At 38.1% G+C, this 13,445-nt stretch overlaps 1 protein-coding gene across 3 annotated transcripts in view; it reads right to left on the bottom strand.

Annotated features, from left to right (window-relative positions):
- The window catches only part of cadm2a (cell adhesion molecule 2a), a 261,093-nt gene that overhangs the window by 87,909 nt on the left and 159,739 nt on the right, over positions 1 to 13,445 (bottom strand). The gene's annotated exons all lie outside the window — the stretch shown is intronic.

The following is a 13,445-nucleotide window of genomic DNA, read 5'->3' as shown; positions in this document are numbered from 1 at the left end:
AACCCTGAAAGAGAATGTCCCGATTTAGCTAATCAGCAAATTGAGACCTTACAGTGTGCCACCTTTTAATTAGTCGCGTCACATCATCTGGATCATGCAAGGAGGCTTGTTGCTTTCTAATGAGCTTGTACGGCCCATAAGGATACGGGCATACTGTAGATATCATGTTGTTGATGAGTGAACGCTGCGCTGCGTTTGATTTCTTGTGGAAATTACATATTTTACATACAGGAAGTAATTTTCTGTCTGTGTGTTCAAGCAGGGGCATCGTTTCAGCAAAAGCCAAGCTATATATGCAATATAACATGAAATTACGGACCTACTATGCTGTTGAAATCTGTTTTAACAGACATATAGTTCAGTCTTACATTCCCAATGCCTAATATTGCATGTAATGTTTGCGTGCATATTTCAGCACCACCGGCAGAGAGCACAGGTCTAATGATCATTAGTCTTCACAGAAAATGAATAAAAGCATTTAATTACTTGCTAAGTTGGTGCTACTCCCACCTCTTCAAATATTGATGCTTTTTTCGGCGGCCCTTGGCGTCAACAACAATGCACGGCAAGGCATTCTTTAGCAGCAGTAAGAGATGCACAAGGCAGTGGCATTTTTTGACACTCCAGGCAAATGTAAAGGTCAAGAAAGTCCACATATGGTGGGCAGAGGGGGTGGTAGATGGGTCAAGCACACTCCAGACTTTCATCTGGGAAGCTGCTGTTTGTGTCCTGTGTGTCACCAGAGTTGTTTTAATAACTAAACCTGAGGAAGTAAGCTTAAAAACATTTTTTTGTTTTGTTGTGGTTTTTTTTCCTACATCTAACTATATTTTAAAATGCAGTCATTATGCATTGAATGACCAGAAACTGCATATTTTCTGTGAAAATGGAAGTTTATTTTGAAAAGTCACAATGCATGTAGAAAGTAAAAATTGACATGAAATCCCTATGCATCTAACACTGACACTGGTGGGGGGCCTTGTGTTATAGTTTGCCTTGTAGGGCCACTGACCAAGCGGTCGTATTTTATAAGAATGTGTTGAAACAAGTGGTGATTAAAACAAGGCAAAATGAAAAAGACAAATTTAGCAATAAAGTAAGGCTTGTCCACACGGGCTGATTTCAGTCTTCAATAACATTTAATCAATACATGAAACAACATCTACAGTCACAGCATTTGTACAAGCTGTTGGGCAATTACTGAAAGCAGCTGTGCAAAATGATTCCATGCCATTCTGTCAAAAACCATGGAGGAATGATTTGTCTTCCTGATGATGCTGATAAGTTAAGCTAAGCAATACAATATTACACATTATACATAGGGTTTGGTACCAAACTCCGTACTTTTAGGGGTACCAACCAAATTGCATTGGTACTATTGCCACAGTGCAAATATGCCACATTAATTTTGCCGTCTGTACTATTTTCTTTTCAATATAATATTAGTAATAGCATGGTATCACTGCTAGACAAGCACACACACACATACACGTACACACACACACACACACACACACACACACACATACACAAATTAGCAGACAGACAGAAACAGATGATCAGCTTTATGTGTAATTAGAAAAGAGCAGAGGAGCAGAATTGCTTTTTAATTTATCAAGTCACCCCTGCAGCTTGTTCAAAAAATTAATTTTTGTTATTGCAGACCAAGTAAAGTAAGAAAGAAGGTACTGTTGAGTACCAATGCCAAAATCCTGGTACTGCAACCAGTACTGCTTCAAATGCACATATGCAAACACTTAAAACATGCAATATCAGTAAGCTACATAAATGCATTTACTCTGAGAAATTTTGCTTAGCACCAATAATCAAGTTTAGGGCAACACAATCGGAAATTCTGTCTAATTTATATCTTATTTAAAAACAAACAAACAAAAATATCTAATTCCACCAACACACAATTGATGCCTTTGTTCTCAGGACAGACCTACAGTCATCCATGCACATACTGCTGCACCATCATATTAGGTTGTGATTGACAGCACTGTAATCAAAGCGGAGAAGCACAGACAGGCTTGTCGTCTAGCAGAGAAATTGCCATGATATGGGAGGGTTCAACGATCAGCATGGTGAAAACCATAAAGGCCGATATATAACTGTGTACTAACACAAAGGGAACCACAACACAGACGACCGAACCGGCAACAAGAGCGTCACCTCTGAGACTTCCTGCCGGTAAAAACACAGAAGTGAGCCAAATAAACAACATAGATTGTCTATTAGCCCGTGTGTGTGTGTGTGTCTGTCTGCGTATTTGCGTGTGTATCCCGAGGGAATGACTCTTATGCTTCACACACACTGCTTTGCCAAATTGATGGATCTATTGGAATGCCTCCAGTGAGCCTGAAAACCTGCGCAGCTCTAAGAGACAGCGCCTGAAAAAGAATGAGAGACGAAGAACAAAGAGAATATAACCGCAGGTGCCTGAGTCTGCATGTTATAAAAAAATACTGTGCTTTCTTTTCGATTACAGATTAATAAATCAATCTCTCCCTGTAGACAAGAAATATAGAATTTTCAATTTTGACTGATAAACATACTGTAAATAGGTTGAAATTCATTTTCAGGGAGGGAGCAAAAAGTAATCGTGAAAGCACGCCTAGAGATACAGCTGCTGGACAGTCTCTCAACTCACATATTGTTTTGTTTTTATTTGAGAGCCATCAAATCTTGATAGCCAATTTTCAGTGGCTGATTGAGGTGATTATGTTTTGTTAGTGCTATTTCACTGCTTGCCAAGGTGCAAGATAGATAGAGTGAGGAGGTGAAAGAGAGAGACTGATAATTTCCTGTGATCTTTTTGTGAATTTTCTTTACTTGATTTGAACACATTTTCTGGTCTTGAGCATCACACTATATTCACCGGACAAATTAGAGAACAACAAAATGCTATAAAACACATAAAAAAAGCTACACTATTCCTATCTTAGACACAAATGCACACACACACACACACACACACACACACACACACACACACACACATCTGGTAAAAATTTCTCACCTTGCTGCTGTATCACTGGTCAAGAGGGAGAGGGGCTGACAGAGAAACGGGGCAGTCGGTGTCACATCTCTACCAACACTCCTTTCTACATGAGACTGATGGCTTTGTGAAATATTCCCTCAGCAAAGTCTGACCTCGCTCTATTCCTGCCTTTCATCCCTGCTGTCAAGGTATGAGTTCCCTGTCACAACTGTGGCTCTGTGATCTTTCCCAGTCAATACCCAGGAAGAAAAAAAATAGACAGGTCCTGAAGACGAAACACGGAATATATGGTTTTACACCTATTCACTCATGACAACAGCTGAAAATACAGCATATCCAGCTATAGGTAGAAAGAGGGAAAGAAAGAGAGAACACAGGCAGGGGGAAAAAAGAGAAAAATGGTGGGAGTCTTATTCACTACACTGTGCACTTGTATATCCGAGTATTACAGTTACCAGGCAACCAACACAACAGTTCGGTAAGTCCTGGCAAGCTGAAATTGAATAAAACACTTTTCATTCCACTCTCTCATTCCCCCATTTTACCATGCCATGAGCAGAGTATTCCTACTTGATTACACAATGGCCACCTCTCACATGCTCACAATACTCCTGATTGGACAGAATACACGAAGATACATGAGAAACAGGCACAAAATGGGATCAAATTTGACAATTTTCCTATATAGTGTGTTCTTTTAACCTTTATCACACTTTCATGTCCAGGAAAGAGTCAGTTTAAAAGAAAATTAAGGAAAGTCACAAGAAGAACTTCAGTATTGCAAGTTTTAAGCGCTGTTACCATTTTTTTCTATGATGAAAAAGCTATGCTTTTCTTTTGGAAAATTGTCATTCAAGGCAATAATGGCACATTTTTTAAATGCATTTAAAGGGTACCTATTAAGCTCATTTTCAGGTTTATACTTGTGTTTTGATTTTCTACTACATGTTTTCATGCTTTAATTTTCCAATCATATTAATTTAATTTTCCTATCATACAGTCAGTGCTGTAACACATGTATTCACCCTCTGTCTGCAATGCTCCGTTTTAGTGCCTGTCTCTTTAAGCTCCCCTCCCAAAAAAGCCCAGTCTGCGCTTATTGGTCAGTATTTCCGGTTCTTCCTTGCCTGCAATCTATAAACTTTCTACCATAAAAAAAAATCACCAGTAAAAGCTTCTTAACCAAAATCTTCACAACCAGAGATATTTAAGCAGGAATATGATTTGAAATTGTAGCTTATGTAGCTATATGTAGCAGTGTAATTGGAGAATGGCATATAGTGTATAGTGGCACTTTTCTACACTGAAAAAAACATCAATTAAATCTAAACTAAAGGTTAACATGACGCTACATAATGTAAACACATGCAGTAGTGTGCCTGGAGAAAATGACCATTTAAGACATCAATTCAGAGCTGATGTCAGCTGACTCAAAAGTTTAAAAAAAAAAAAAAAAATTAAAAAAATGTTGGAAACATTTTTCAAAATGGTCTGAAACCTGAGGTTTTTGCTCACAGGAATTGCTTTTATATACATAAACCTAATTGTTTGAAACTTTGGCCACATTAAATACAAATATCCAACATTGTAACACTATATATATATATGACAGAAAATAAGGAAAAGCATGATAGCCCCCCCTTAAAGAGAAGTTACTGCTGAACCTACAAAGAATCAACACAGCACTGTATTTTTCTTTAATCTTTTGGTTCATTGGACCGTTGTTCCAATAACTGTAGTTGGTGGACCAAACTGGGGCTACAACAGCAGCAATATTGGATTTGAAGTGGTGGTATCAGGTGGTGAATGTTGCCCTGTTTCTTTTGACTCTGTCACTGGGCAATTGTTTAGTAGCTATAGCTATAAGAAAAATGACAATGTGAGTGTATTAAGGCTTAATTTTCTGCCCCCTAGTGGTCAATAACATGTTTCATTTCATGGAATCTTGAGTGTGCAAATAATAGTGTCGGGTAAATGTAACATAGTGCCTTGACTTTAGGAAACCTGTGATGTGGAGATGAAAGCCCACTGACTTACAAAACAGTGTCTGCTGAAGGAACTTTGATCTGTCCTGGAAAGCACTCTCATTTCTTTTTATACATTTTATATAATTGATCATTGCAAATTATTGATGAGTAATACCTTACATTTTAGATTTTTTTTTGCAGAGGAATAAATATAATATGGATATGCAGTTATACCACTTTTACTGATTTACTATTTATATAAACTAGGCTTGAAGTATAAGTATGTGTGGGTTAATAAAGGGTTGGGTTATATATTCATATTATATCTGTATCTTGATATGACATGAGGTTTTGTCTTAAATTTTGGATATCAAAATATCATAAGAGTATTTTCCTGTTTCTAGGGGCTAAATTAGTAAAATGGTGTTTTTTTGTACTTACAACCAGACTGTTCTGTTAATGATGATTAATCATCAGATATCTCACTGTGTAAGTATTCTGTGAAGGCACCAATAGTCAATCCTACATCACTATATCCCGTATGCTTGGGTTGGGTGGTTGTCTTTAAAATTATGTTATTTATAAAGATATTCTTGGCCTACTCTTATCTTATTTACGTGTGTACATTAAGCAAAAAAAAAAACTGAAAATGGCAATGCTCTAAGTTCACAGAACATGTTCTTATTGTCCATACCTAGGGTACGTTTGGAGTTTGGCAAAAGGGTCTTTATGCTTTATAGGTTCCAATTAAGTCGAATCAGTCCTGAAAAAGAGATTTTAAATATCAGGAGGTTTTTATGGTTTGATAAGGTTTGATAAAATTAATTGTCTTTATTTCTATATGGGGTACTTGGTCAAAAATACTGTAATATTTGATTTTCTCCAGATCACCCTGTGCTAGATAAACATACTATTTTTCCCAGAGAATGAACAGTGAGTGACTGGATGGTGGTGGCACAGAAAAGCTAAGTTGTAAGCAGGTTGTTCTCAGTCTCTGTAACCATCAGCAGGGAGCCGTCATAAATAAACTGTGTGATAGTTCATACAGACACCACCTACTGTGACACACACACACACACGCACACACACAAGCACACATTAAAACACACGCACATACACACACGCACATACACACACTGCAGTGATCATAGTATTCCCGTAGGGTATAAGTCTCGTGGGGGACTGTGTTCAATTCCAACATCCTTCCTGTTTTCCTCTTTTTTTCTGTCTGTGTTCTTCTCCCTTCAACTTCTGCTCATTCAGGAGTTTGTCTCACCTGCCTTTTCACATTCACTCTGCCTCCCTTTTAACCCTTTCCTTACCCTGTATCCTTCTCTACCCCTCTGTACTTCCTTCCTCCCTCGGGCTACCTTTGTCACAGTGGCAGATATATTCAGAGTCTGACACGCAGTGAAAAGCCTATGGAGATCGATGTGTGCAGCGTGGCTCTCTGAGCTGTCACATGGCATGATGGAGAGTTTAGCTTATCTTTCCTACAGAAGCAGCTGTTTTGCCATATGTTTCAAGGCCCCTGGAATCTAACCAATAGTCCACCGGTGAGCAGATTGCTGTAAAACCTTAACACACTCTTTGTCACCTTATGACTTGGCTGTACACAGTGCCATCGACCCACTCATACACAAGAGCATAAAAACACTGAGGAATATATACATTGTGACACATATGTGTTTTTTTATTTCAAGAGAATCTTCAGCTTAGAAAAACAAATGAACACAAGCAAATGCATTTAAATCTTATTTGATTTAGCACAGCTTTTGCTAAGGGCCACAATTCATCTCAGGGTAATAAAGGAGATGGTAAACAGTGTTAATAGATGGAATCAAGCTTACTTAATTCAGCTTATTGCCGCTATACTGCCTGCTTTATTAGATCTGTCTACCTCATCCTTGTTTTCTCACATTACAGAGAGACACACATCTGTTTGTTTTGTCATTTAATCTAGCATATTTGATTTCCACTCCTTAACACAATTACGCACACACACCCTGTCCACGGTAGAATCATCTGCTCATAAGCCGAATGCCCATAAAACACACACGTGTGCACATGCACAGAGAAACACGTGCTGGTAACTCACACTTCATAGCATTTGTTTCATCCATGCTAAAGATGGTGCACAGCAGTCTTTATGGTTTCAGAGTGAAGGCCTTCCAGATTTTTTTCCACGATGAAAATAACAAAATCTGGTGAATCACCATGATCAGACCATGTGCGAATGGATCATGGCAATCTGGGCCCCTGATCTTATTTTTAGTTTTCTATTTTCTGTAAGCAACCCGGTGACCAACTGTCATTTGTACAGTGCAGGGCCTATATCAGTAATTGGAAAAATAGTCATTCTGTCAAATACTATTAACAGCAAATCCACACTGCAAGACAGTGGCTTGGCTTAAAAACAAACAAACAAATATCTAATTCAATCATAAGAATATTAAATGAAGATAGATTTTCAGATTTTTTTAACCTCTTTGTACACCTGTGTAATGTTGCTGTGATAATGTGATAATGTGGGCATGGACTTGTGGAAAAAAGCGAATATAATGACTTGAGGGATTCGCAGTTGATTGCTGATTTTCAGTTAAAAACACAATGAACATATAAGGGGCACCACACCTGATGGAGCACCACCACTGTGGGACATGTTTTTTGTTGCTGTAAATCAAATTAAGTGAAGATGATTCAGCGAAATGGCAACTTATTTGTTATAAGTGTATTTTTATGCAAACTTTCATTTTTTTTCTATTTAAAACACGTGCGTGTTGTATCATTTTATGTACCCTCTCTAAACCTGGAGATTTTTGCGGCTTTGTGACCGCAGAGCAGGGGAAACTCTCCATGAGTTCTTTTTTTACTCAGCAAAGTTTTGCAACTTGTGAGGTGGGTAATTGATCTGTTGATTCGTTCAGAGCTGATCAGATCAGATCGATGGATGAGAAGAACAGCTGCTGCAAGTGAATGAAAACTTTACAACCCAGAAGAAGGAACTGTTAAGTTTCATTTTCAATGTGCTTGACTGCTCTGTCTGTGCCCAGAGTACGCTTTATGTGATTTCAACATACAGCACTCCTAATGACCAATCCAGCTCCAAAAATAGAAAATGTATTTGTGGTTGCAGATGTTTTAATTGTGGCGGACTGCCACAAATCAGTGAATGTGTGGGAAAGCCTGCATCGAAAAAGGATGAAGGCGCTCATTCAAAGATATTAGTGATGCTCTGGACATGCGAAAACTTTCCCTTCCATTTCTCATCAACAGCAATACTACTCTTACAACCGATCTGCCATCTGCTGGTTTAACCAGGTCTAATTAAAAGTTTCCAGTTTTCAGCAGCTTTAAACTGTGGATGCTAAGATGGACCAAATAATATTGGTTGCAGCAGACACCTCCATTGTTCATAGAGTTTAAGCGTAAAGTAGTCAATATACCAAACAATACTTATAAAAAGTGAACAAACCAATAGTCCATCGTTGTTGTTATTGTTTCTGGCACATGCTCATTACATAAAAAAACAACGTGCATGTAGACCAGATGCCAACATGTGGAGGAAAATATCAGTGTTCCAAAATATCTGCACACATGTAGAAAAGGCCTTTATCAAACCACCTTTTGTGTTTTTTCCAGCTTTAGTTTGTGATGTGCATCAATACATAAACAACTCATAAATACAGCAGATCCAGTGATTTAAATATAAATATATTTCTTTACTAAAACATCTTCTCTTTGCCCTCTGGCAATCAAGGACTCCCTGTGAATGTAACCGATTTGTATTGAAGTCAGGGCAACATCGTGCACACCATGTTATACAATTGCAAGGCTATCTTATTATTCGTCTTATTTTCCTGCTTTGTTTTGTTCCGTCTCCTTTCGGATTAGAATTTATATACACAGTTTGATTTCCTTTTGAACTTATGGAGTATGATGATTTCTATTATTTTATGTTTCCTTAAATGAAAAGTGCTAAAATAAATTAAAAAAACTACCCGATGTTTCTTCCACAGGAGATGCAATTGAGAATGGAATATGGTACTGACGCTCTTCTCTGGCCATTTAAGTGATAATGTTTTTTCTAATACTCTGACATTTCTGACCCAAAAGTGATGATGATGAACAGTCAGTGTGATTAACAATGATGCATCCAGTATATGAAAGGCAACACATAACCTCTTAACCAAGGGATAAAAAAACAGAGTTATAAAGTTTAACCACTGGCATGTGCACTGTTAAAGTCTGAGTAAAGCAAAAAAATAAATATGTGTAATAAGTCTGTGACACCACAGAAAAAATGTGTCATTAACCACAGCCAAATTTGAATTATTTAAACAGCTGTCAAGTTTATAATATTTGAATTTAAAATCATGGAAAAATGAGCAGTACTCTCTGCTCTGACATGCTGAGGTGTGTTTACTGAAAGAGAAACCACTTCATGGTTTTGACATTAGAGCGTGTTGCTTTATATTATATATCAGTGCCATTCTGTTCTCTCCTGTGTGTGTGCAGTAAATTTGCTACGTTATACAACGTTATACTATTTGCTCTTTCAGTCAATAAATACATGGATAAACAATACATGCCACATGTATATACAGCTACCCAGATCCCCGTCAGTTAATGCTCAATGTTTTGGGTTTTGTCTTAATGTTGGCTGTGATTAGCTGCTGAACAAAAGTCTGTCACCATACAAGGGCTCTAAAATTCCTCAGCCCAGGATGTGTATGTTACCGTGCTACTGGTTAAGCTGCTAACAAGAGTCTGTAGCTATGCGGCCGCTCACTCTTCGGTTCAGGGGTCGTGTGTGCTTAGTGCCACTGAGTAATCTGCTAATGAGAGTCTGTTGCTTTGCAGCAGTTTGTTCTTCAGGTTTTTTTAGAGTAGGGGAGGAATTATGTTGAGGATTGTTCCACTACATCATCGAGCATGCTAAGTCCACCAGAAAAATTCCTGGACCCAGAAGTGGAGACAAACAGTTCAACACCACAATGCAGTACTACACACTTCCCTGTCGGTTCACATTTTCAGCAAGTATTTTCTCAGATTTGTCATGTAGGCTATTTAGCAAGAAATCACTGATTTTAGTTAACCCGCACTTTAAGATCATTGTTGCTATGGTTATTTGCAATCTCACATCTGCTAACCAACCATGAGTATTTAAAGCGGTAATTCAACTGTTTGGTAAGAAATGTGTTTCAACTGAATGGGCGTCTGCCACACAATTAGAAACAACTTTGTTCTGTGGCATGTTATAACAGATGTTCTTATTCATTAGTAAACCAATACTGATTTACAGCATGTTTTGGGGCAAAAGCTAAAACACTTCAACTGCAGATTGATAATAATCTGTGTTCACCTTTAACTGGTATTGGCTCTGGTTCCCAAGTTGAGAGAAGAACAGTTATTACAGAACTGTCTCCTGTTCGACAAAAAAGTGCATGCACTTGGGTCTAAACGCAACCCGCAAATATAACATTAGGAAGAGGGCTCAGTGACAGTGGCCTGGTGGTTTTAATGTCAGGACATTTTGGTTTACAGCGCTTCTGTAACTTGACTTCACAGCTGTTCTATAAGAAAGGTCACAGCATGCACAGCAACACAAAAACACATGTGCACAGTGCACACTGCAGCTACACTTACTCTTGGAAATTCACACTCACACACTGCAAATAAAAAGACATGTAATTTAACCAAACAGTATACCTCACAGGTTTTCAAACAATGCACACCCACGCCTCCGTACATCACACCCTCCCACGCACACAGCAGCAGACCTTATCAGGAACATGTGGCACTGTGTACTCCACAGAGATCCTATACTGATCTTATCCCCATGGTTAGACTAGGTTCATATATCATGTTAATTAACAGAGACTCCTGCTAGACAAATGGTGAGGTGGGAACTGTCAGGTTTTAAATGGATGGAGCACAATTCTGAGATATTAAACATCAAAGGTTTGACACCCCTATGGCAAAAAAATTAAATTAAAAAAAAATCTTAATTAGTTCAAGGCAAAATGAGTAGAATTTTTTTTTTTAAAAAGACCATGTATAGACTCCTACAATAATAATCCCTCTCTATCATCACTTATGACCTACATGAAGTGTGTTGGCCGTGTTTGTACCTGTAGAAATCCTGCCCTCTGCCTTTGCTGTGTTCAAAATGTTTCAGGCCGTCAACCTTTGGTGGTGTGTAGCCCCCAGCCAATGACGTTGTGCAGGGTCTGAGGGTCAACTCTGAATGTTGGGTTTGAAAGTAGGGCTGGGCCATATGAAGAAAATTAAATATCATAATACTTTTGACCAAATACCTCAATATAGATACTGAGACAAAATTGTAGGGTTTACTATTGCTTTCACATGATAATTACACAATGAGATTTTTGATGAATATCCTTAATAAATGTTGATATAATGACTTAGTGGTTCAAGACAAATTATATGACAGCTCGAATACTCTGGAAAGTTCAGAAAATTATATCACTTTACTGTAATGCAACCTTTAAAGGTCCAGTTTAGGATTTGGCACCATGTAGCGGTGAGGTCTTCCCCTGTGTGTCATGTGTGTCATGTAAACATGAATGATCATCTTTAGCCAGACAGTTAATTTGTCCGTCTTGGGCTACTGGAGAGACAATGTGGCGTACTCCATGGAAGAGGATCTGCTTTTTATGTAGATATAAACGGCTCATAGAGGTAACAAAAACACAAAAATTCTTATTTGATTATACACTAATAAAAACATAGTAATTAATATTATATACCACTTTGCCAATAGACCTTTAAAACAGGAGAAGACAACAACTATGATATTGCAATATCCAAAATTTAAAACGATATCTAGTCTCATATCACAATATTGATATAATATCAATATATGGTCCAGACCTCCTTACATGCCCCAACCAACAAATCTGACAATTGTCTTTAACATGTGTGCACCTTGTTTTTAAAAACTCAGACTTCAAAGCACAGCTAAAACCTAAGAGCTATATGTTTACTAAACTTAATTTAGTATATTTTTTATACTATGCTTTTTGAAAAAAAAAAAAGAAAAAAGTATGTTTTGCAAACCTTGTCAGTGATTCTTGTGATGCCTGTTGATGAGGAATACACATTATTATGACCTTGAAGTTACTTACAGAGGGATCTGTAATCTTCTCTCCTTTTTTACTTCCTCCCACATATGTAAATGTCTCCAAAGCAAAAACAACTTCAGCAGGTGACTGTAAGTACAGTCTCTGTCTGTATAATGTGGGAATTAGCCTTTCTTAAAAATGTAAAAATGTAGCATGCATACAGTAAAAAAGGCCTCAGTCGCTTTTAAGGATAATCACAATGTATAGCTAGCTCAGTCGTTGCCCACTCCACATGTTTTTAAGATGGAAAAAAAACAACAAATCCATGTTGAAATCGGCAGGTGAGAGCTAATTAACGTTACTTACAAGCAACTGGTGACTGCAATGAACAGCTCACAAAGGCTGCATTGAGTTACACTGTGATGTGTTCAAACTCTATTCAGTAAAAATGAGCATTGGGCAAAGGTCATCTGTACTGTTCTCGTGACGTGTTCTATGATATCTCGTAAAATGTAGTTTTTGGTGAGATTTTGTCAGGGGAGAGACTTGCCTTGGGCACCAAATGTGCTAGAACCGCCACTGATGATAACATGATGAAGCTTAGTTTGTAAGCCGGGCTGCTCAATGGATGAACAACACAGAGCTGTAACAAACACAAGCCTGACAAACAACCAAACCATTCCTACAGAGAATACATAAAGAGGAGACTCAACATGAATTATGACCCTCGAGACTAAGAGGCTAAACTTAATTATTAGCTAATATTTAATATTTTACTTCTCCATTCTGCACTTGATCAATTCTTGATGAGTATGTTCTTAAAAACTGACAAGACAGGAGCACCAAACTCATCTCATTAATCCCTCTGAGGCACCCTCTGGACTGTAACTATGGCAGCGCCCTATCACAGAAATCTTCAATCCACTCTTATCATGTTACTGTGGGTAATATAGTATGCACAGTTTTTATCCATCACAGTGCAGTGGATGTTGTAAAAGAGAGAAGCGACGAGGAATGAGGATCAGACAACAGGAGAGAAGATACAGGACAAGTTTGACTGTGGTTATCTCATAAAAACCACCCTTTGACCGGAAAAAACAAATACTGGCATGGACATGTGCATACACCCACACACACAGAGAGATTTTGCCATTTAAAGCCTTAAAGAAATCCCCCCAGGGCTCCAGAGACACATTTCAATTTCCACAAAACACATTGGGATATCGAAATCATGAATCTCCCCAACAAGAAAAGTCAAACAGGAATTGCTATAGGATGATGGACACACACGGAAGCATACACATACACACAGAGCGCACACTGTCAAACAGGTACTGCCATTAGATGATGGACAGTCAGGGTACAGCCTATAACTCAGCAGATGCT

Source organism: Plectropomus leopardus, chromosome 13 (assembly GCF_008729295.1).
Source record: "Plectropomus leopardus isolate mb chromosome 13, YSFRI_Pleo_2.0, whole genome shotgun sequence".
In the NCBI taxonomy this organism is placed as follows: Eukaryota; Metazoa; Chordata; class Actinopteri; order Perciformes; family Serranidae; genus Plectropomus; species Plectropomus leopardus.
This window is presented reverse-complemented; position numbering and strand designations above follow the sequence as displayed.